This window comes from Rhinolophus sinicus, chromosome X (genome assembly GCF_036562045.2).
Source record: "Rhinolophus sinicus isolate RSC01 chromosome X, ASM3656204v1, whole genome shotgun sequence".
Lineage (NCBI taxonomy): Eukaryota > Metazoa > Chordata > Mammalia > Chiroptera > Rhinolophidae > Rhinolophus > Rhinolophus sinicus.
Window position 1 is genome coordinate 54,504,989 of NC_133768.1, and position 25,901 is coordinate 54,530,889.

Genomic DNA, 25,901 nt, shown 5'->3' on the forward strand with positions numbered 1-25,901 from the left:
TGAAATTAGAAATCAACTACAGGAAAAAGAATGGGAAGGCATACAAATTCATGGAGGCTGAATAACATGTTACTAAATAATGAATGGGTCAACCATGAGATCAAGGAAGAAATCAAAATATATTTCGAGACAAACGAAAATGAAAACACGATGACCCAAAATCTATGGGATGCAGTGAAAGCAGTCCTAAGAGGGAAATTTATAGCACTGCAGGCCTTCCTGAAGAAACTAGAAAAATCACTAATCAACAGTTTATCTTCACACTTAAGGGATCTGGAAAAAGAACAGCAAAATAAGCCCAAAGAGAATACAAGGAAAGAGATAACAGATAAGAGTGGAAATAAATAAACATAAACCAGAAAATAATACGAAAGATCGATGAATTCAACAGTTGGTTTTTAGAGAACATAAACAAAATTGACAAACCTTTAGACAGACTCATCAAAAAAAAAGAGAGATTGGACCCAAATTAATAAAATCATAAATGAAAGAGGAGAAGTGAAAACAGACACCACAGAAACACAAAAAAAATTAAGAAATTACTATGAGCAACTATATGCCAACAATTAGACAATCTGAAAGAAATGGACAATTTTCTAGAAGGATACAACCTTCCAAGACTAACTCAAGAAGAAACGGAAAACCTGAATAGAATGATTACCACCAGGGTAATTGAATAAGTAATCAACAAGCTCCCAACAAACAAAAGCCCTGGACCAGATGTCTTTACAGGTGAATTTTACAAAACATTCAAAAAAGAATTATCACCTATTCTCATCAAGTTATTCCAAAATACCCAGAAGGAGGGAAGGCTCCCAAACACTTTTTACAAGGCCACTATCACCCTGATCCCAAAATCAGACAAAGACACTACAAAAAAAGAACAATAACAGGCTGATGTCTCTCATGAACATAGATGCAAAAATCCTCAACAAATTATTAGCAAACAGAATTCAACAATACATTAAAAAGATCATACACCATGATCAAGTGGGATTCATGCCTGGTATGCAAGGGTGGTTCAACATCTGCAAATCAATTAATGTGGTACACCACATTAACAAAATGAAAAATAAAAATCATATGATCATATAAATAGATGCAGACAAAGCATTTGACAAAATCCAGCAGCCATTTATGATAAAAACTCTTAAGAAAGTGGGACTGGAGGGACTGTATCTCAACATAATAAAGGTCATGTATGATAAACCCACAGATAACATCATACTCAATGGGGAAAAGCTAAAACCATTTCCCTTGAGATCAGGAATAAGGCAAGGTTGCCCACTTTCTCCACTTCTATTCAACATAGTGCTGGAAGTTCTAGCCACAGCAATCAGACAAGGAAAATAAATAAAAGGCATCCAAATTGGTAAGGAGGAAGTAAAATTATCATTATATGCAGAAGACATGATACTATATATAGAGAACCCTAAAGACTCCACGCAGAAACTATTAGAGCTCATAAATGAATTTAGTAAAGTAGCAGGACACAAAATTAACATTCAGAAATCAGTTGCATTTGTATATACCAACAATAAAATGTCAGAAGGAGAAATTAAGAAAGCAATCCCATTTACAATTGCTTCAAAGACTATAAAATACCTGGGAATAAATTTAACCAAAGAAGTAAAAGATCTGTACTCAGAAAATTATAAGACACTGAAGAGAGAAATTAAAGAAGATACAAATAGATGGAAACACATACCATGTTCATGGATAGGAAGAATTAATATAGTTAAAATGTCCATACTGCCTAAGGCAATATACATATTCAACGCAATTTCTATCAAACTACCAAGGACATTTTTCACAGAAATACAACATATAATCCTAAAATTTATATGGAACCATAAAAGACTCTGGATAGCCCCGGCAATCTTGAGAAATAAAAACAAAGTGGGAGGTATAACAATACCTGATATCAAATTATACTACAAGGCTACAGTAATCAAAACAGCATGGTACTGGCATAAAAACAGACACATAGATCAATGGAAAAGAATAAAGAGCCTGGAAATAAATCCATGCCTGTATGGTCATTTAATCTATGACAATGGAAGCAAGAATGTACGGTGGGGTAAAGACAGTCTGTTCAATAAATGGTGCTGGGAAACCTGGACAGACACACACAGAAAAATGAAGCTGGACCACCTCCTTACACCATATACAAGAATAAATTCCAAATGGATTAAAGACTTAAATGTAAGATCTGGAACCATAAAATTCCTAAAAGAAAATATAGGATGAAAGTTTACAGACATTCCCGGAGTAAGATTTTTACTGATATATCCCCTCAGGCAAGGGAAGTAAGAGAAAAAATAAACATGTGGGATTACATCAAACTAAAAGTTTTTTCACAGCAAAGGAAACCATCAATAAAACGAAAAGGGATCCTACTGAATGGGAGAAGATATTTGCCAATGATATATCCGATAAGGGGTTAATATCTTAAATTTATAAAAACCCCACTCAACTCAACTGTGAAAAAACAGACAACCCAATTAAAACATGGGCAGAGGACCTGAAGAGACATTTTTCTAAAAAGCACATACAGACAGCAAACAGACATATGAAAAAATGATCAACCTCACTAATCATTAGAGAAATGCAAATAAAAACCACAATGAGATACCACCTCACCCCAGTGAAAATGGCTATCATCAATAAATCAACACACAATAAGTGCTGGTGAGGATGTGGAGAAAGGGGAACCCTCGTGCACTGTTGGTGGGATTGCAGATTGGTGCAGCCACTATGGAAAACAGTATGGAGGTGTCTCAAAAATCTGAAAATGAAACTCCCGTATGATCCAGCAATTCCACTCCTAGGTATCTATACGGATAAATCCAAAACTCTAATTCAAAAGAATTATGCACCCCTATATTTATTGCTGTGCTATATGCAATAGCCAAGGCATGAAAACAACTGAAATGTCTGTCCATCAGTAGATGACTAGATTAAGAAACAGTAGTACATTGATACAATGGAATGTTACGCAGCCATAAAGAAGAATGAAATCTTACCATTTGCAACAATATGGATGGACTGAAAGAACATTACGTTAAGTGAAATAAGTCAGACAGAGAAAGACAAATACCATATTATCTCACTTATATGTGGAAGGTGAGAGGATTAGAAACCACAGTAGGTAACCACAAGATTGCCACAAGGATACAAAAGTCAATTTGGGGAATATATTGTATTGTATATATTGTATATATACATATGTGTGTGTGTGTATATATATATATTGTGTAAATATATATACCCATATATATTTACAAAACGTGGAGTGCAGCATTAGGAATAGAGACAGTGGAAATGTAATTGCTGTGTGCAATATCAGAGGGGTAGTGGATGAGGGGAAGGGGGTTGTCACTGTGTGAGGGATATAAATGATAAATGTCTACCTATTAGATTGTTTTGTGCACCTGAAACGAGTAAGAAATGTAAAAAAAAAAAATGATACTGTGGTACATTTATACAATGGAATATTACTCAGCTATAAATGAGAATGAAATCTTACCATTTGCAATGATATGGATGGACCTAGAGAACATTATGTTAAGTGAAATAAGTCAGTCAGAGAAAAACAAATACCATATTATCTCACTTATATGTGGAATCTAAAGAACTGACTAAATGAACAAAATAAACAGAAATAGTCTTAGAGAGAGAGACATAGAGGAAAAACTGACAGTTGCTAAATGGGAAGGGGTGGGGATGAAGGAGAAGGGGAAGGGATTAGACAGCATAAATTGGTAGCTACAATATTGCCATGGGGATATGAAACACAGTTTGGGGAATATATTCAATAATGTTGTAAAGATTTCGTAGGGTGTCAGATGGGCACATGTCTTATTAGGAGACCACTTCATGGACGGTGTAGGTGCTTGACCACTGCATTGTACACCTGAAGCTGAAGCTGAATAATACTGAATGTCAACTATAATTTAATATATATTAATTGTTTTGGGATAGGGAGTACAGCATAGGGAATAGAGTCAATAGAATTATAATAGATATATATGATGTCAGAGGGACAATAGATTCGGGGAGGTGGGTTATCACTTTGTGAGGGCTAAAATGTCTATTACATTGTTCTGTACACCTCAAACTAATAATAATAAAAACTATAATTATTAGAAGGAGAAGCATAGATCGTGGAGAAAGGGGGTAATTTTATACTGATTCTTATTTTTTAATTAAAAAATATGTTTCAATCACTATTGACATGCAATATTATACTAGCTTCAGGTATACAAGGAACATAGTAATTAGACATTTATATACCTCAGAAAGTGATAACCCCAATAAGTCTATTACCCGTATGACACTGTACATAGTTATTATGATATTATTGACTATATTCCCTATGCTGTGTTTTACATTCCTATTAATATTTTTTCAATTATAGATGACATTCAATATTATTCTACATTAGTTTTGGGTGTATAGCATACTGGTTGGATACTGATGTAATTTATGAAGTGATGATTCCTATAAGTCTAGTACTCAGTTGACAATAGTTTTTACAATATCATTGACTATATTACTCATACTGTACTTTATACTGCCATGCCTATTTTGTAACTACCAATCTGCCAATCTGTACTTCTTAATCCTTTCACCTTTGTTACCCAGCCCCCCCAAAACCTTTTCCATCTGGTAATCATCAGTTTGTTCTCTGTATCTATGAGTCTGTTTCTGTTTTGTTCATTTATTTTGTCCTTCATATTCTACAAATAAGTGACATCATATGGTATTTGTCTTTCTCAGTCTGATTTATTTCACTTAGCATGATACCCTCTACGTCCATTCATGTGTCACAAGTAGTAAGATTTCATTCTTTTAATGGCAGGGTTATACTCCATTGTATATATGTACTATGTCTTTATCCAATAGTCTGTTGATGAGCATTTGGGTTGTTTTCATATCATGGCTATTGTTAATAGTGCTGCAGTGAACATAGGGGTGTATATGTTTGTGAATTAGCGTTTTGGATTTCTTTGGATAAATACCCAAGAGTGGAATTGCTGGGTCATAAGGTAGTTCTATTTTTAATTTTTTGAGGAAACTCCATACTGTTGTTCATACTGGCTGCACCAATTTTCAACCCCAACAACAGTACTTGAGGGTTCCGTTTTCTCCACATCCTCGCCAACACTTGTTTGTTGATTTATTGATGGTAGCCATCCTGACTGAAGTGAGGTGGTATCTAGTTGTGGGTTTTATTTGCATTTCTCTGATGGTAAGTGACATTGAGCATTGTTTTATATATCTATTGGCCATGTGAATGTCATCTTTGGAGAAATGTCCATTCATCTCCTCTGCCCATTTTTTAATTGGATTGTTTGCTTTTTTGATGCTGAGTTGCATGAATTCTTTTAATATTGGATATTATTCCTTATCAGATGTCTCATCGGTGAAAATATTCTCCCAGTCAATAAAATGTCTTTTCCTTATGTTGTTGGTGTCCTTTGCTGTGCAAACTTTTTAGTTTGAAATAATCCTATTTGTTTATTTTTTGTTTTGTTTTCCTTGCCCAAGAGGATATATCAGAAAATATATTACTAGGGGTACTGTCTGAGAGTTTGCTGCCTATATTTTCTTCTAGGAGCATTATGGTTTGGGGTCTTACATTTGAGTCTTTAATCCATTTTGAGTTAATTCTTGTATATGGTGTAAGAAAGTAGTCTAGTTTCATTTTTTTGCATGTATCTGTCCAGTTTTCCCAGCATCATATATGAAATAAACTGTCATTACCCCATTGTATATTCTTGTTTCTTTTGTCATAGATTAAACAACCATATATGAGTGGGTTTTTTTTTGTTGTTGTTGTTTTTTTTTTGGACCCTCTATTCTCATCCATTGATCTATGTGTCTGTTTTTGTGTCAATACCATGCTGTTTTGATTACTATGTCCTTGTAGTACAGTTTGATATAAGGTATCATGATTCCTCCAATTTTGCTCTTCTTTATTAAGAGTGCCATGGCTACTCAGGGTCTTTTATGGTTCCATATAAATTTTAGGACTGTTTGTTCTAGTTCTGTGAAAAATTCCATTGGTGTTTTGATAGAGATTGCATTGAATTTATAAGTTGCTTTGGGTAGTATGGACATTTAACAATGTTAATTCTTCATGTACCAGAGCATGGTATGTGCTTCCATTTATATCTTCTTCAATTTCTGTCTTTAACATCTTATAATTTTCTGAGGACAGGTCCGTTACCTCCTTGGTCAAATTTATTCTTAGGTATATTTTTTTGATGTAATTGTACGTGGGATTGTTTTCTTAATTTCTCTTTCTCATAGTTTGTTATTGATGAATAAATAGTGCAACCAATTTCTGAATATTAGTTTTCTATCCTACTAATTTACTGAATTCATGTATCAGTCCTAAGACATTTTGGTAGACTCTAGGGTTTTTTACATATAGTATCATGTCATCTGCAAATAGTGACAGTTTTACTTCTTTCTGTCCAATTTGGATGTCTTTTCTTTTATTTTTTTCATTTCTGATTGCAGTGTCCAGGACTTTGAATACTATGTTGAATAAAAGTGGTGAAATTGGACATCCTTGTCTTTTTCCTCCTCTTCAGTAAAACACTTTAACCTTTTCACAAATGAGTATGATGTTAGCTGTGGGAATGTCATATGTCACCTTTATTATATTGATATATGTTAGCTCTAGTCCCACTTTGCTGAGAGTTTTTACCATAAATGGATGCTAGATTTTGTCAAATGCTTTTGCTTCGTTTATTGATATGATCATATGATTTTTCTTTTTCATTTTCTTTATGTGGTGTACTGTATTAATTGATTTACCTATATTGAGACAAACTTTCATTCCAGGAATAAATCCCACTTTATTGTGGTGCATGATATTTTTAATGTATGGCTGAATTTGGTTTGCTAATATTATGCTGATGTTTTTGAACCTATATTCATCAGGGATATTGGCCTGGACATTTTTCCTTTTTGGTAATGTGTTTGTCTGCATTTGGAATCAAAGTAATAGTGACTTCATAGAATGAGTTTAGGATCCTTCTTCTTGAATTTCTTGGAATAGTTTGAGAAGAATAGGTGTTAATTGTTCTTTGAATGGTAAAATTTACCTGTGAAGCCATCTGGTCCAGAATTTTTGTTTGTTGGGAGCTAATTGATTACTGATTCGATTTCATTAGTAGTAATAGGTCTGCTCAGATTTTCTCTTTCTTCTTGATTCAGCCTTAGAAGACTTATGCTCTAGGAATCTATCCATATCTTCCAGATTGTCCAATTTGTTGGCATAAAACGGTCACAATGTTTTCTGAACTTTTCCTTCCTTCCTTCCTTCCTTCCTTTCTTTTTTTTTATTTCTGTAGTGTCCATTGTCACTTCTCTATCATTTCTGATTTTATTTATTGGGGTCCTATGTCTTTCTTTCTTGATGAATCTGGTTAAATATTTATCAATTTTGTTTATCTTTTCAAAAAACAAGCTCTTGGTTTCATCAATCTTTCGTATTTTATTTTTGGCCTCTATATTGTTTATTTGCCCTCTGATCTTTATAATTTCCTTCCTTCTACTTACTTTGGAGTTTCCTGTACTTTTTCTAGTTCCCTTAAGTGTAAAGTTAGATTGTCTAATTGAGATTTTTCTTCTTTCTTGAGGTAAGACTGCATTGCTATGAATTTCCATTTTAAGACTGCATTCACTGTGTCCCATAAATGTTGGGTTTATGTTTTCATTTTTATTTGTCTCAATGTATTTTTTTATTTCTTCCTGATGTCATTGTTAACCCATTCATTGTTTAGTACTATGTTATTTAGCCTCCAGGTGTTTGTGTGTTTTTCAGTTTTCTTCTTTTAATTGATTTCTAGTTTCATACCATTATGGTAGAACAGGACGCTTGATATGATTTCAATCTCCTTAAATTTATTGAGACTTGTTTTGTAGACCATTATGTGGTCTATCTTAGAAAATGTACCATGTGCACTTCAAAAGAATGTATGTTCTGTTACTTTGGGGGTAATGCTATAAAAATATCATTAAATCCATCTGGTCTAGTGTGTCATTTCAAGCTTCTGTTTCCTTGTTAATTTTCTTTCTGGAAGATCTGTCCATTGGTTTCAGTGGGGTATTAAAGCACCCTGGTATGATTGTGTTTCTGTCATTCTCTCCCTTTATTTTGGTCCATATTTGCTTTATCTATTTACATGCCCCTGTGTTGGGTCAATACATGTTTACTAGGGTTATGTCTTCTTGCTGTATTGATTCCTTTATCATTATGCAATGTCCTTTTTTTATTATAGTTTTTGTTTTAAAGTCTATTTTGTCTGATATAAGTATTGTTCCCCCAGCTTTTTCTTCTTTCTTTTGTTTCCATTTGTATGAAATACATTTTTCCATCCTTTTACTTTCTGTCTATCTGTGTCTTTCAATCTGTGGTGGGTCACTGGTAGAAAGGACGTGACTAGGTCTTGTTTTCTTATCCTTTCAACTACCCTATGTATCCATTTACATTTAAAGTGATTATTGAATGATACATAGTTATTGACATGTTATTATTCATATTTTTAACTTGTTTTGTTTGTTTTCCCTCTTCTTTTAAAAAAGTCGCTTTAACATGTCTTCTAATACTTGCTTGGTGGTAATGAATCTCTTCAGCTTTTCCTTATCTGGGATGTTCTTATCTCTCCTTTAATTTTAAATTATAGCCTTGCTGGGCAGAGCAGTCTTGGTTGTAGGTCTTTGCTTTACATCACTTTAAATATTACCTGCCACTTCCTTCTGACTTGCAAAATTTCTTTTGAGATATCAGCTGATAGTCTTTTGGGAGCTCCCTAGTGAGTAACTAATTGTCTTTCTCATGCTGCTGGTAAGATTCTCTCTGATTTTAATCTTTGGCATCTTAATTATGATGTTTCTTGGTGTGGGATTGTTTGGGTTTATCTTGTTTGGGACTCTGCATTTCTTGACTTGTATGTCCAATTTCTTTGCCAGAGAGGGAAGCTTGCAGTCATTATTTTTTTCAAATAGGTTCTTAATAATTTGCTCCCTCTCTTCTTCTTCTGGTATTCCATGATGCAAATGTTACACTTGATGTTTTCTCACAGATAACTTAAACTGTCTTCATTTTTTTTTTTACTTTTTGTTCTTCCAAATGGGTATTTTTTTGCTACCTTGTCTTCTAAATCACTGATTTGATCCGCTGCTTCATCTAATCTGCTGGTGATTACTTCTGGTGTATTCTTAATTTCAATTATTGTATTCTGTATTTCTGACTGGTTCTTCGTTATGGTTTCTATATCCTTCTTTTTGCTTACTGTCTTTTTGTTAAAGTTCTCACTGAGTTCCTTAAGCACTCTTATAACCAGTATTTTAAACTCTGTCTCTGGTTGTTGGTTGACTCCATTTCATTTAGTTCTTTTTTCTGGAGTTTTCTCCTATTCTTTTATATGAAACATTTTCTTTGTTTCCTCATTTTAGCTGCCTCTCTATGTTTGTTTCTATGTATTCTGTATCTTTCCTATGTCTCTCAGTTTTAGCCAGTGGTCTTAAATGTTAGGTGTCCTGTGCGGTCCAGTGGCTCATTCTCCTTTATCACCTGTGCGTTTGTTCCAGCAGTGTCACTTGTATGTGTTTTGTGTGCCTCCTCTTTTAGTTGATCCTTGAATGCTTTTGGCACATCAGTGGGTGGGATTGACACTCAGGTTGATTACCTGGGAGAATTGTCTATATTCACAGCATATGAGCTGCTATGTGGGACCTGTCCCCTCAGAGGGGGATTTACCCCAGTGGGCTCTTGTTCCTGTAGAGACCACTCTGGGTGTGCCACTTGTGGGGCTAATCAGATGGTGCTCTTGTTGGTCTGAAGCTGGCCTTTAGTGTGTTGCTTTGTTGCCTTTGGGAAGGGTTTCCCGTGTGACCAATTTTATCCACTTTCTGTGACCATCTCAGGGTTACCTTGTATGAGCTACAAAGCTATATGTGGTTGGTTTCTGCCTGAACTAAACCTGGAGGAATGTGGGGGTGGCCTTGCTGTGAACTAAGGCCAGCTGCCACCAGTATTGGTTCTTGGGCAGCTTAGCAAAAGGCCCAGGGCACCACTAGTCTCGTTGCTACCTGCCAGCTCCCTGTAAGTCCCAGACACTAAAAGAGCCCCCTGAGGTGCATGGGCTGAGCTGCTCATCATGGGACTGTCAGTGTCCCTGGTGATCCTACCCAAGTTGGGTGGGGCATGGTCCCAGGGATTCACCTGAGTAGGGATGGTTGTGTTCACAAAGTTAATGCAGATTTATTTCTTGCATGTTGCTACGCCTATGGCCAGCCTGCAAAACACTCATAGAATACTGTGGCCAGCCTCCACTTGCCTCAAGCCTGCAGATCCCCAAGAGCCCCCCAAGAAAGGCTGCAGCATGAACTGGAACTAACTGCTCACCACCAAATGTTTTCCAGGCAACCACACAGGATTTGTGGATTGTCTGCTGCTGTAAAAGCTTCCCGCAGCTTGTGGGGCTGGGCTGGTCACCCAGGAGTTGAGAGTGTGGTCTCAGATTTGGCCATGTAGGGGAAGGCTCAACACAGGAAAGATGGCACCTGCCAGTAGGGTACATGTGAGTTGGGTTCCATGCAAGTTTAATGGCAGCTGTTCCTCTAGCCCTTGGCTTGCAGCCACAAAACTTTCTTTCTCTGTATATTTCTGGTACCTGTAAATTTGCTTCTCATCTTCCAGAGTCTAGGGTGAGTGCTTGCATAAGAGTGATACTGTGTGTGGGCTCTTTAAGAGGACATCTGGGTTTCCAGCCATCTTCTGTCTCACTGGGACAAGTGGAATCCTAGCGGATTTTCAGAGCCAGATGTTTAGGGACTCCTCTTCATGGCACAGGACTCCTGGTGTGGGGCTGGATCACTTTACTCTTCAGGGGGGACCTCTGCCACCAAGATGTCCTTTCCAGTGCTCAACCACTACCGGTGGGTTTGAGGTCAGCCCATTTTGCATTTCCACCACTCCTACCAGTCTCAATGTGGTCTCTTTTTTATGCACTTAGTTATAAGAGTTCTGTTTAACTAGTCTCCAGATGATTCTCGAGGTTGATTATTCTACAATTTAGTTGTAAATTTAATGTGGTCATGGGAGGCAGCAGGCACAGAATTTACCTATTCTACCATCTGGAAATCTATTTATACTGATTTTGAGTTCCTCAGTAGAATATAGAGTTGGAGAATCTAGACTTAATAAAAAATGAAAGAATGAATAGCAGGAATGTCATACTGAGATTACATGTATTCAAAAGTAACTCACAAACTAATCTGCACATAGAATTATTAAGGCCAAAGTAAAGTTATAAATATGTTCATATAGAATATAAGTCCCTTCCATCAACCTATGTGCACTGAGAACCATAACATGATCATATACATGCAGGTGGTATTTTAAAATTTAAGAGATGCGGCAATAGGGGTGTTAGTGAATTTTACTTCTTGTTAATTGTTTTGTTTTACTTATTTGCCACAGAAAATAAGAGCGTGGAACTAAACAAGCTGAACTTTTCAAAAGAAATAAATTGCAAGAGTGTATGAAGGCATTTCATCTGATGGTCATTATTATGATGACCATCAGTATGACTGTTCAGCTGATGGCCATTATTATGATAGCCATAAAACACATTTCTAAGCATAAGTCATATTTCCTAAGCACATTAAGGATATCCTCATTATTTGCAGGAAAACCACCAGTGCTATCTTTTGTAGTCCACCTCATTTTGATAATAACAGAATTGAAACCCTATTTTTCTCATTTCTTTTCTGTGTACAGAGCAAAATAGAATTTTCCTTCAATATGGCTTTGCGATTACTGATTTAATCTGATTTAATATGCACTGATTTTACCTCCATTTGTCTATTGCTGGGTTTTTTCTTGAAAAAAAGTCTTCTTTCACTAGAATATTATTTTAATTTTTTTTTATCATTGAAATCATTATAAATTCACCAAAAGTTGCAAAGATATTAGAATCCCCATGTACTCTTCACCCAGTTTCCCCTAATGGTTACATCTTGCATAATGATAGTGCAATATCAAAACCAGGAGGTGGAAATTAGTACAATATACACGTACAGTTCTGTGTCAATTTATTACATGTATAGATTTATGTAACTAGCACAGCAATCAAGATGCAGAACTTTTCCATTACCACAGAGATACCTGTCACGCTACTGCTTTATAATTGCACCCATCTTTCCCCCTCTACATCCAAAACCATTACAAACCCTAATCATTCACCATCTCTATAGTATTGTCATTTTGAAAACATTATATACATGAGGTCATATATTAAGACAATGTGATAATTTGAGACTGGCTTATTTTGTGGTGATCTATTTCTGAGTTCTGTATTATGTTCCATTATTCTATATGTTTACACCTTTAATAAAACCACAAGGTTTTGATTACTATACCCCTATAATAGGTCTTAAAATCCATTAGAGTGACTCCTCCCACTTTATTGTTTTCATCTTTTGTTTTAAAAAAGAGAATCCTTTAAATTTTATTTTGTGCACAAAACAGTCTAAAATATATCAGCATCTGTTTTTGGTGAAGTAGAAATCTTTTATTTTTCTTTTTTTTAAGTTCTGGAGGTCAGAGTCTGAAAGGGGTCTCAGTGGGCTAAAATCAAGGTGTCAGCAGGGCTCTGTTCCATTCTGCAGACTCAAGGGGAAAATATATTTCCTTGCCTTTTCCAGCTTCTAGAAGATGCCTACATTTCTTTTCTCATGGTCCCCTTCCTCCATTTACAAAGCCAGTGATGTTACATCTCTCTGTGCCTCCTTCCCATAGTCATATTTTCCTCTAACTCTCTTCCATCTCTCTTCCACTCTTTTTTAAATATGGTTTTTAATTATATATATATATATATATATATATATATATATATATATATATATTTTAAATTTATTGGGGTGACAATTGTTAGTAAAATTACATAGATTTCAGGTGTACAATTCTGTATTACATCTACGTCATCTATACATCCCATTGTGTGTTCACCACTCAGAGTCAGTTCTCCTTTCATTACCATATATTTGATCCCCCTTACCCTCATCTCCCACCCCCCACCCCCTATATTTTTTAATTTCCTAGTTACAGTTGACATACAATATTATCTTGTTTCAGGTGTACAGTATAGTGACTCAACATTTATGTGACTTACAATGTGACCAACTCACCAAGTCTAGTCATCTTCTGTCACCGTGAAAACTTATCACAATATTATTGACTACATTCCCCTTCACCTTTGTCACCCATCCCCTGTCACCTTTCCTTCTGGCAAACATCATTTTGATCTCTGTTTCTATGAGTCAGTTTTTGTTTTGTTATGTTTGCTTGTTTTTAGATTCCACATATAAGTAAAACCATATGGTATTTGTTGATTTCCTCCGACTTACTTCACTTAGCATAATGCCCTCTAGGTCCACCCATGTTATGACCCAGTAATCCCACTTGTGGGCATTTATCCAAAGGAAACAAAAATATTAATTAGAAAAGATAAGTGCACTCCTTTGTTCATTGCAGCATTATTTACAATGGCTATGTTATGCTTGTTATTCAAAAGCATTTTAGATACTTTGTTGCCTTTCCAAATACGTTTTAGAATAATTATGTTTACAAAATCATGCTTAGGTTTTCATAGTAATTGCCTTAAATCTATTTATAAATTTGAACTAATTGACATCATTAGTATGTTGAGTATTTGAATCTATGAATTCAGTATATCTCTCCATATTTAAGATTGCTTTTGAATTATTTTGATTTTTTAAAGTGCTGTTCTCCTTTATTCTTTAGTCTTATTACACTTCTCCATTTTCTCGAATTTCAATTCACTGAAAACATGAATAAAGAAAACATGCTTCTTTAGATTGTTTTTCAATGAGTACAAATTTGATACTTTGTTTACAAAATAGACAAAGAAAGAAGAAGGCTCTATGCATACATGGAACAAATAGCTAATTGCTTTGAAAAAAGTTCTTGATTTTGAAAACGAATAGCTTGAGTAACAGACAACCAAAATTATTTTAGGCAAATAATACCATTAACCCACAATGTAGCCCAGATACTTGATCATTATCCTAGAAATGTAGACTAAAATTCTGAGAAACCAGAGATCTTCCATTTCAGAAGTTCACAAACAACAATTCCTGATCTGGGAGGCTATCAGAAGAATTTATTAATGTGATTTTTAAATGTATTTTAATTGTGGTGAAATATACAAAACGTATTATTTTATCCATTTATAAATGTACAATTCAATTGTATTAAATAAATTGTCAATATTTTCCAATCACCACTGTTTATACCCCAAATTTATCATCATTCGCAACAAAACCTCTGTGCTCATTAAACAATGAAACCCATTTTTCCCTCACCTCCAGCCTCTGGCAAACTCTATTCTACTTCTTATATCTATAAATTTGCCTTTTCTGGATAACTCATATAAGAGGAATTATACAATGTTTGTCCTTATGCGTTGGGCTTATTTCACTTAGCATAAGGTTTTAAAGGTCCATACACACTATAGTATATATCAAAATGTTATTCCTTTTTATGGCTGAATAATATTCCATTGTGTTAATATAACACATTTTGTTTATGCATTCATCTGTTGATGGGCAGTTAGGTTCTTTCTACTCTTTGGCTATTGTGAATAACGCTGCTGTGAATGTAATACACAAATATCAATGCAAGACATTGGTTAATAAAATTATATAGGAGTTAAGTGTACAATTCTGTAATACATCATTGATACATTGCATTGTGTGTTCACCACCCAAAGTCAAATCTCTTTCTGTCATCATATATTTGATCCCCTTTACCTTTTGCTACCTCCCCCACCCCTCTTTCCCTTTGGTAACAAATATACTGTTGTCTGTGTCTATGAGATTTGTTTGTTTTATTCATTTGTTGCTTTCTGTTTTATATTCTACAAAGAAGTGAAGTCACATGGTTCTTGACTTTTTCTGTCTGACTTATTTCACTTAGCATGGTAATCTCAAGATCCTCCCATGTTGTCCCAAACGATAGCACAATGATACTGGGGGAAGAAAGGTGAAGGAAAGACTGTGCATAGAAAATGTGAAACTAGTCATATGTGGTTAGTTATGCATCAGTCATCTATTCCTGCACAATAAACAACTTCAAAATGTCCATGTCATACCACAATAAGCATTTAACTCACACATATCTACTAATTGGCTGGGAGTCAGCTGATCTGATTGGCTTGGCTGTGTAGCTCTGCTTCAATTTCTATGTCTGGTTGGGCTTGACACTCTTACTATGTGTTGAACTCTGGTCTGATCAATTTATTTCATTCTGGGAGTCAGACTGACAAAGCAACAATTACCCAGTCCCCTGAGGGACATTTTTCTGATAGCAAGGATAGAGGTGCAAGAGGGCAAACAGAAAAGCATGTGAGGATTCTTAAAGTATGGAGTGACTCAGATCTGTCACACTGCCACACCTTTACCCACCTTTCATTGTCTATAGCAAGTCACATGCCACACCCCAAAGTAAAAGGACTAGACAGCACATGATGACTTTTATTAGACTAACTGCAAAATTGCATCGCAAAGAGTGTAGATATGAGGAGGAGTAAAATATAGGGTCTAATGATACCATCTGCAACAGCATAAACAATAGGGTAAAAAAAAGTATGGCGGAAAGAGTGATAATAAAAACATTGGGGCAAAATATAACGAAAAGTAAGATTTTTATATCATTGTTCTTGAAATTTATCTAGTAATTTATATAAATAAGTAAACAATTTCTCTCTCTAGAATCAAGATGCATTGATCAATGTGCCTTTAATCTGTAAGCACTATTTTAGTTTATTTAGTTTAAAAAATTTTTCTTTTTACTAAATTGCTTGTTGTAACAATGGGGGAGCATTTCAATAGAAAGAGAATCATTTCTGCTTCTTGCAACATGAAAGAAAATTACAAAAAGAATAGTATGTTTTATCTATTTTCACAAGGCTATTATAAGTGAATTAGAACATCTGAAAAGAAGAATTATAATAAACACACATCCTTAATTTAAGAAAAATGATACAGAGCAAGGGTGTGTGGAGAATAATGGGCATTTTATCTCTGTAAGTAAACAAAAGTCATAATACTTAACTTTAAACCTGAACTAAATAATTATTTAACTGAGGACAGTTTGTGGGTCTCTGGGATTGAAATCTTTAGAACTTTCTCAAAGGCAGCTTTCATTATTAATTGTTAAGTAGCTGAACCAAACATACCTACTCATGTTTAATTTTTGTATTGTAAGCATATAGTTGCAGTTTATCACAATGACAGCAAAATCGATCATCCTCTACCTAAAGCTATAAGAAGAGTGTGTTCAAATCAACAAGTCTTTCCTTCAGAGTGACTCAATTGTAAATTGTCCTTGACCAGTCAGACAAACACAAAGCAACCTCCCTGTTAATCTGCTGAAGATTCATAGTTTACTGTCTTTCATCTCCAACGGGAGCACGTCAGTGGCAATGATGCTTTTTTGTCACATTATTCAAGCAATATTATTCCACTAGTGCTCAAAAGATAGTGAGATGTTAAGAAATGACATATAATATACTTCTTTTATTCTTCTATTATTGTGGTATATGGGTTTTAACATTACATTCCGTGATTATACTGGAAAATACATTTTAAAAACCAGGAGCATGTCAGCAAAGAAGGTAGAAACAGCAACAATAAAATCAATCGGAAGACATCCTTGTGTGATTAGGAGGTCTCAATAACTCTAATTCTAAACTATTTCCAATAACACACCTACACACACAATATTTGCAGCATTTGTGAGTGTTTTGAAATAATCTCAGCACCATTTTTGTAGGAATTGAAATTTTGCAATATTTTCAGTACACATTATGAAGTCAGGCAGCATTTAACAGGTAACAGAAAGGACAAATCCTTTTGTTTTATTTTAAACCCAAAAGAGTTATTTTTGTCCAGTGGAATGCTAAAGTAAAACCAGTGTCCTCTTTTTTATCACTAAGTACAAATACTTATTGATGCCAATGGACTACAGTTTCTCAACAAGACTGGCAGTAGATCACAAGATGGACTCAAGATGTGTAGCATTTAGGAAAGAAGCTTCCAAGGAGTAACACAAGCTAAATAGGGGGTCTCTGGTTCAAGGCTTGGTTTACGTTAGAAATTGAAATATTTACTTAATACATACCTTGAACAAATATCTGCTAATTTGGATACGGTTAATGAAATGTAAATCCTGTCCTAAGGCTTGGGGATACATGTTAAGAAAGACACAGTGTAGAATAAAGCACTTTCACAACTTGTCATATGATATTTTCCAGAAAAATTGATTCCTTTATTGATACCTGTTGCCCACCTGGAGTCTTGAAACATCATTTGGTATTTATTATCAGACAAGGAGACCCAACAATTACGTTAGAAGTTTAACTTAGTATATATGAACTATGCATGCAGCATATGAGTTTTGAAAGTAATAAATTAAAATGTTTACCTTTATGTGCATTTGCTTTTTCTGAAGTGTTATTAGCAGATATCATAATAGATCACAAAACATTTGGTAGCAAAAAAAAAAAATGCACAGTGTTCTTGAGAAAGTTAATAAGAAACAAAGATTACAGGTTTGTCCTCTAACCCAATGGTCCATTTAGTTCTATGTGGATCCAAGGATTCTGGCAAGTTGTTCAGGAGCCATATGGGTCTGAAACCCTAAGGATATATAGTAGGAGGCATCAGAAGACCAGGAACAAAATTCAGTTAGATGAATATATTGTTAAACAGTTTGGATTTTGGAAATATCCAGATGATGGATTTTTTCTTTCATCAGTATGTTTGGGCCCAATCTTATTTCCTTAAGAAATTATAAGTTTGGTTAAGTTCCTTGCTTTTGCATAAAAGAACCATTTATCTTCTCTCTCTCCTCTTCATCATAAAAGCCTTAAAGCATAAATAATTATGTTGAAAACAAAGCACTAGCATCATCAGGGAACAGAATAACACACTCAAAACATAATGAATTTCTTCTACCTCATATCAATAAGATTTACTAAATCCCAGCTAAATTGCATTTAAGCTCTATTTTGGGTCTTCTCACAGGATCTTAAGATTTGCTTAAGCTAATACTCAGCTCAAAGTCTATGCTACTTGAGCCAAAAGCCCAGTGTTTTTAGGTCCTCACATCTAACCAGTGTAGATGGTTGAACCATAGTCATAAAAGTTAAGCTGACTCAAGTTTGTGTAATGTATTTGTGACCCAATTAAAGAATCCTCAGTTTTCAACTCTCAGCACTATGCAATTCAATAAGTGATTTCCAGAGTAGGCCCAAATGGTCTCAGGCAACTTGTTAGAGTAATTGTTATAGTCTAAGACCAAATTCTTGCACTTTTCATATGACTGGTACTAAAGCTTGTTGTTTTCTTTAAACGTCAACTGACACATGGTGCAGCTGTTTTTCAGTCCTGGTTCTGGATGTGTACTATGAAATATGGGTAAGGACGGCAAGAAGAAAAGCCCAGACCTATTATTGCTAAATAATGCATGCAAGTGGAGCCATATAGCTAATTCAAAGGGTGGTAATGTTTATATAAAGCAGAAAATGGCTTTTATTATGCAAATTTACCTTAAGCTGCACAAATCTTTTGTTTTTTTTTCCCATCTAGGCATCCTTACTAAAAAAGTACTCCTTGAAAGTGATCAGTAAAAATGCTGACACATCTCATTATGGGATATTAGTATTGCTTGAATATCATGTATCACTTTGCATTACTTTGATGTAACACAGCATTTTGATGCAGTTTGATGTGACAAGTCACTGAACAATGTCATCTACAAAAATTCTGAGTTAAAACTGTTTTTTTCTTAAACCTATTTTGCATAATATAACATAAATACCTTAACAATATTGTTTAAAAATAAATTTATCTAGCCTTCACTTATTGGAACATGTAAAATGGTAGAGCATATGTGCCATGAATCATGATAGGTGGCTGTCAGGGGCATGGATGTGTCTCTATACCAACAGATTACAGGTAAAATATTTTAGAGCTGCTTCATCTCTATTCAGAATATTCAAAGGTTCCTGGGTCAACTGCTCCTATTTATTCAAATTTATATTGACTAGCTTCAGAAAGCAAATCTGACAAAATGATTAATTAGACTTTATAGCTCATTGGCAGGCTGTAGTTTAATAGAATTAGCAGAGCTCAAGTTCATCTTTAAATACCATTATGGTCTTCATATTAAAAATGTCAAGTTATATTTTTCATTTGTTACAAAATTCAAGATGACTTATTCCAAACTTACAGCAATGACAATGAGAAACTCAACAGAACATCGTATTTAATACACAACTTCCAGAGCAATAAGACTATTTTCAGAAAATATATTTAGTGGATCAAGATGTATAGATTTGCATTTTAAATATAAAATGTTTCTGACTACTCTATGATAGCACAGCATTATCTATACGATGTATTCATCTCCACCAAATTGGAAAAATTGTAATGTGATGGTTCAATGTTTAAAATTATACATGTTTGACATTGCTTATTGCCCTAGATTGGTCTTAAAAAGTAGTTAAGCCTAAAGCAATATTTTATATATCATATTATATTCACAATAACATCTGAGTTAATTTCAGTTACGGTTTCCTACAGAAAAGCAAGTTTAAACACATAATGAAGTGATTCTTTATATCAGAATAACAATATTGATTTTATGTATAATGGGCATGTAAAATTAAACATGTTCAAAACTGAACTCTAGATCTTTTTTTACATGAAAACTTACTTCTTCACAATATTCCACATACCGTTTTATGATGACTCTATGTTTCCCATTGCTGAAGTCAAGCCCCCTTGAGTCATCTTTGACTCTGTTTTCTTTCACATCCATATACATTGAAATAGAAAATCTGGTTAGCTATATCAATATATATATGAATATATATATATATATATATATATATATATATATATATATATTCAAAATATATCTTGAATCAAACTGCTTTTCCCCAACTCCATTTTTTTTTACCTTGGTATAAAATACCATCATCTTTCACTTGAATACCTGTGATAGCTTTCTAATTTGTCTTCATTCTTCTATCCTTATTCTCTTCTAGTGTATACCACACAACAGCGTGATCCTGATAATGTCTTATCATATCAATTTTCTGCTCAAAACCAATTTTACTTAGAGGGAAATTCTATGTCCTTGCAATGGCATACAACGCCCTTCGTGATCTGCTCACTCCTACTCACGCCATTTCTCTTTGACCCATCTGTTACTACTTTCCTCCTTACTCGCTCTGTTCCGCAATACTATTCAAAAGCCCAATCATGCCCTCACCTTAAGACATATCAATGAGATTTCCCCTCTGCCTCAAATGCTCTTCCTCTAGGTGTTTTCTTGGTAACACCCTACATTATTGCTTATTTTTATTGTTTAGCCGGGAAAACAAATGTTTCCCCTGCTAAAATATAAGATCCAAAAGGCAAGGATCATTGCCTGTATCATTCACTGTTATATCTCCAACACCAAGAATAGTGACTGCACTCTATAAAGATTTGATGAATTGGAAATATGTGGGTGTAAAACAAGTCAGTAAGCTCAAATAAAGATGCTTCATAGGGCAGGGACTTGTAACAAATTAAACCTAGTAAACTCTGAGTGGTCTAGCTTCAAACTCCTTTATACGTCCTAGAGTTGGAGATTATTGGCATCCTCATGACACTATAATTGAGAACTGTGGGTCTTCTATTCAAATCTCATGTTCAGGAACCAATTTCTTCCTTATGGCTTCTCAGTTACCTAACTGTCCTGAAAGGATTTTCCAAAGAATTTTAGGCAGTCTGTTAGTTCAAACACTAAAAGACCAGAACTGGAAACTAGTAAAATACTTACTCTGATGCCCTGTTTCACATGCTAAGCCTTCCTCACTAGCTGGTCATCCCAACAGTGTTGCCTGATAATCTGCATATCCATGCCTGGGCCAGCAAATGTATAGGATATGGGTACCGCCAAATATCTTTGTGCTTAAATGGAAGTTTATGACTCTATTTCAGTTCCTTTATGCGTGAATAAGACATAATTAAGTGGGTTTGTTTGTTTGTTTGTTTGTTTGTTTGTTTGTTTGTTTGTTTTGGTGATAAGTATGCAACTGGAGGCAATCTTCAGAGTTGTGATTTGAAGTTTGTAATTGAGCCATTTTCTTTTCTTACTCACACTCACAAAAAAAAGCCAAGAGTCAAATACATTAAGAAAATAGTTTCTCTTTCCAATCATCACACATTTTCATCATAACTTGACGCTACACCTACAGGTTCAACAGAAAAACGTCAAGTGTATTTGTTACCTATGAGCACGTTTAACATCTTATTTGCCTTTATTCCTCTTGAGGGAAAAGTGCCTATTTTATACACTAAACTTGCTAAGCTCCTATGGGAGGGATATTTCAAGGTATAATAACTCAGAAATGATGTAAAATATTAAAACTTGTCAGATGCTCCTCTTTGGTATTTGGACTTCTCTCTTGGAACTCCAACAATGCTATAAAATATATAAAATGTAGATGAAAGTGACCTTTTCCCCGTTTTTCCAACTTTGCCTACTTATGTGCCTTCTTATTATCTTTCAGTGCCCAAAATAAAATATTAGTTTTGAAATAGAAATGACGATCCCTTTCTAGTTAATATAGCTGTGCATGCAGTACCCTGTACTAATTTTCAGCAATGAAATCCATAGAGTCTATTTGCAATTAATCCCAATAAATTATGTACTTTATGTAACTATCATATGGGCAGGTAGAAAGCTGACAAAAAGTAGAGCAATAGAGCAGTTCCTATTATGAAGGTGTATTTAAATATTGGTACTTTGGAGCACAGGATGTCAGGTATTGGGGGTAAACCATAAGGAATATTGGGGCCCCAAAAGCACACTTTTTCATGCCTGACTTCACTGTGGGAAGATCTTGTGAGGTATCTTCCTCATTTGATCTCCCTTGGATAAACAGTCTGACTTGACAATTTTATAATGAATCTATATACTTCTGCCTCAAACAGGGCTGTGCATGCAGGTGGCTATTATGTATGGGTGTATCAGAGTAATCTTTCCCAAATCATCCTCCCTGGTGCAGAGATATGGTGGTAAGTTCAATACCTATGTGGTAGAAACCCCATTTTGTGATACATTCAAGACAGGTAATTGTTCTGGTAATCCAAAAAATTACTAAAAGCAAAGAATCTCTGAAAAATACACGGTCTGACAATTAGGTTCGCGAAATGGTTGCAACGATGTTGCTAACCTTTTTTTGATAATCAGCGGGATTACTCATTATGAATTTGTACCAACTGGACAATTAATCAAGTTTACTATTTGGAAGTGCTGAAAAGGCTGCATGAAAAAGTTAGACGAAAACGACCTGAAGTTTTCATCAACAATTCATGGCTCTTGAATCACAACGATGCACCAGCTCACAGGGCACTGTCTGTGAGGGAGTTGTTAGCCAGTAAACAAATAACTGTATTGGAACACTCTCCCTACTCACCTGATCTGCCCCCCAATGACTTCTTTCTTTACCTGAAAATAAAGGAAATATTGAAAGGAAGACATTTTGATGACATTCAGGACATCAAGGGTAATACAACAATAGCTCTGATGGTCATTCCAGAAAAAGAGTTCCAGAATTGCTTTGAAGGGTGGACTACACTCTGGCATCAATGCATAGCTTCCCAAGGGGAGTACTTCGAAGATGACTGTAGTAATATTCAGCAATGAGGTATGTAGCACTTTTTCTAGGATGAGTTCATGAAGTTAATTGTCTGACCTCCTATGTAATATACTCCTTATATTTCATTGTTTTATTTGCTAAAACGCCCAAAGATTCATTCACTCACCAGTCTTTTTATTATTATTTTTCACATCAAAAGGGTTAAAGCTTATTGGGTGACAGTTTGATATACAGGAGATATTTTTTTAATGTGACTCAGCTCACAGAAGATTTTTTTGCATATATCACATCCATAACCCATTATTCTATAATTTTCAACTTCTTTAAAGAGGAATAGAAAGGTAAACGACAAATTCAAATCAATCTGATTATAAAATGCTTTCAGACTTTTATAGATTTACATTTTTTTCTCCTTATTGCCTCACAACAATTTTAAAAAACATACTTTTATTGAATCTTTCCAAAGCATTCAAATCAGTTTTTACAAAAATAATGTATTCCTTTTCACACTCATGTTACCATTTTGCATAAAAGGCAAATAAGTAATTACAATGAGACGTACAATTGCTATAATAGGGTTTGAGGAAAGATAGAACGGATTATTGGTAAGCATATAACTCATCTGATGGGAAAAGAAATGAATAAGCATATTATGCAGACTAGTCTATTTGCCACACAAGTCAATATGCAGTAATTATTGCTAAGATTTTAAAGAGGGAAAGGAACATGTTGGTAAATACAGTCAGTTAGTTAAGTAGATACAGGTTAAGATACAGGATAAATATATTCCTGCATGTCCCAATTGGGACAAGAAAGGTGGTTTTTACTCTTTAAATTTGTTTTCTTTAGTTGGTGTTTTTCAAATTACCAGAAAAACAAAACAATACAAGGATGCATACATTTAAAGGCAAATGTCCACCCACTCTTCAATCGTATTCTTTTGAGTTTAACAACCCAGTATATATCACTCCATGTATTTACCCTTATTCATACAAACATTCATAAGCACATATACATTTATAAGCTATTTTGTTTGTAGTGAAATAGAAATAGAAATCATCCTATGAACAATATTCTGGAATCATTTAAACTGAACTTATTAAACCTTCAGGAGAGTAGAAGAATGGGGAACAGGGAACATTTGATTTGAATTTCCATAGATATCCCTTATATAATTTCCTCTAAGGAACAATTGCCCTATTAAAATCAACAGGATTGGAAGTGCTGAATCTAGATCATGTAATAAGAGAAAGGGTACAATTTATTGACCTCTGACCAAGTGGCATAATCTGTGCTGAATACTTTACATAAATTATTACTTTATTACTCAAAACAACCTTGTGAAGAAGGTATTATTATCCCCTTTACAAATAAAAAAAAAAATAGGTCAAAAGAGGTTATATAATTTGACCAGAGTAATGCATCTACTAAATATCACAGTCATGGCTATATTTCAGAGAAATATCTGACTACAGTGCCAAAGTGATTACATAAATATACGAGGAAAGACAATTAAGTTTGCCAACTCATCCTAGAAAAAGTGCTACATACCTCATTGATGAATATCACTATGGTCACCTTCAAAGTACTCCTCTTGGGAAGCTATGCACCGACACCAGCACCTAGTCCACCCTTCAAAGCAATTTTGGAATTCTTTCTGGAATGGCCATCAGAGCTGTAGTTGTATTACCCGTGATGTTATGGATGTCATCCTAATGTCTTCCTTTCAATATTTCCTTTACCTTCAAATAAAGAAGGAAGTAATTGGGGGCCAGATCAGGTGAGTAGGGAGGGTGTTCCAATACAGTTATTTGTTTACCGGCTAAAAACTCCCTCACAGACAGTGCCGTGTAACCTGGTGCATTGTCGTGATGCAAAAACCATGAATTGTTGGTGAAAAGTTCAGATCGTCTAACTTTTTCACACAGCCTTTTCAGCACTTCCAAATAGTAAACTTTGTTAACTGTTTGTCCAATTGGTACAAATTAATAATTAATAATCCCTCTGATATAAAAAATGGTTAGCAAAATCACTGCAACAAGTTTGTGAACTAGTCTGACCTCATATAATTTACACCTAGGTTAATATTCTAAGAGAAAGAGAGGATAAATCTGTAGGTGCAATCTATACTGGATTATTAAACAATCTCTAATGTGAGGCCTGGTTTTACTGAGCCAAAGACATGTAAAATACTTTTGATAAATCTTTGAATCCTGTTTAATTTTTCCTAGATCAAGTGACCCTTGCAGTATATGAACTTAACCAATTTTCTTGTTCATTGTGAAATTTGGTGACATAATACCTATCTTCCTCCTTTCAAATACAAAAAAAAAAAAAAAAAAAAAAAAGATTGCTGTTGTTTTTTTCAGGAAACCCCTCAAAAGATAATTTTCACAAAAACTGGAACTTTTTCTTTAAATCATAGCAAAGACCCAACATCTTATTAAAGAAGAAACGGTGACATTAACAGTCAGATTTTATTACATCGCTGCATCTGTACTTCAATAATTTGCCCACTCTTTAGTTCAAAACTAGTTATATTTTAATCAAAAATACTGCCCAGTTTATCATGCATATTATTACATTAATTCTCCCTATTTTTTTAAATGCATGAATGTGGAATGTACATGCATAGCTCCCATTTTAAATTCTGAGGAGGAAAGTATTTTCATGAATATGTAAGGGACAAGTATAAAAAGAAAGGTAAGGCAAACAAAGTAAAACCCTACCTCTAGCTGAAAGCAACAGCTTAGGTTACTCCAGAACTCACAGGTTGCAAATGAAAATGCCTATAAGCCGGGCTGGAAAAGTAAATGTTTGAAGAGTCTGTAAGTGTTGAAATGCAATAGAGAGCTGTGTGCTCTTAGGGGAACTGGACATCATGGGCCTTTTCTAATGCAGACTCAGGCTTTTCACCTCTACCTGATTTTTGCCGTGAAGGAACGTGGTGAGAGTCGCCTAGACTTTTGAATTTGTATTTTCATGAGAAGCCAAACATTTAGATTTGTATGTGAAATTTCCTAATATTTAAATACTGGTCAGCAATAAAATTAAAAACAAACAGGGCAGGCTAGAAATAAACACAACTATGGGATTGATTTGTATCATTAGCCACAAATTTCTGACCTCTGG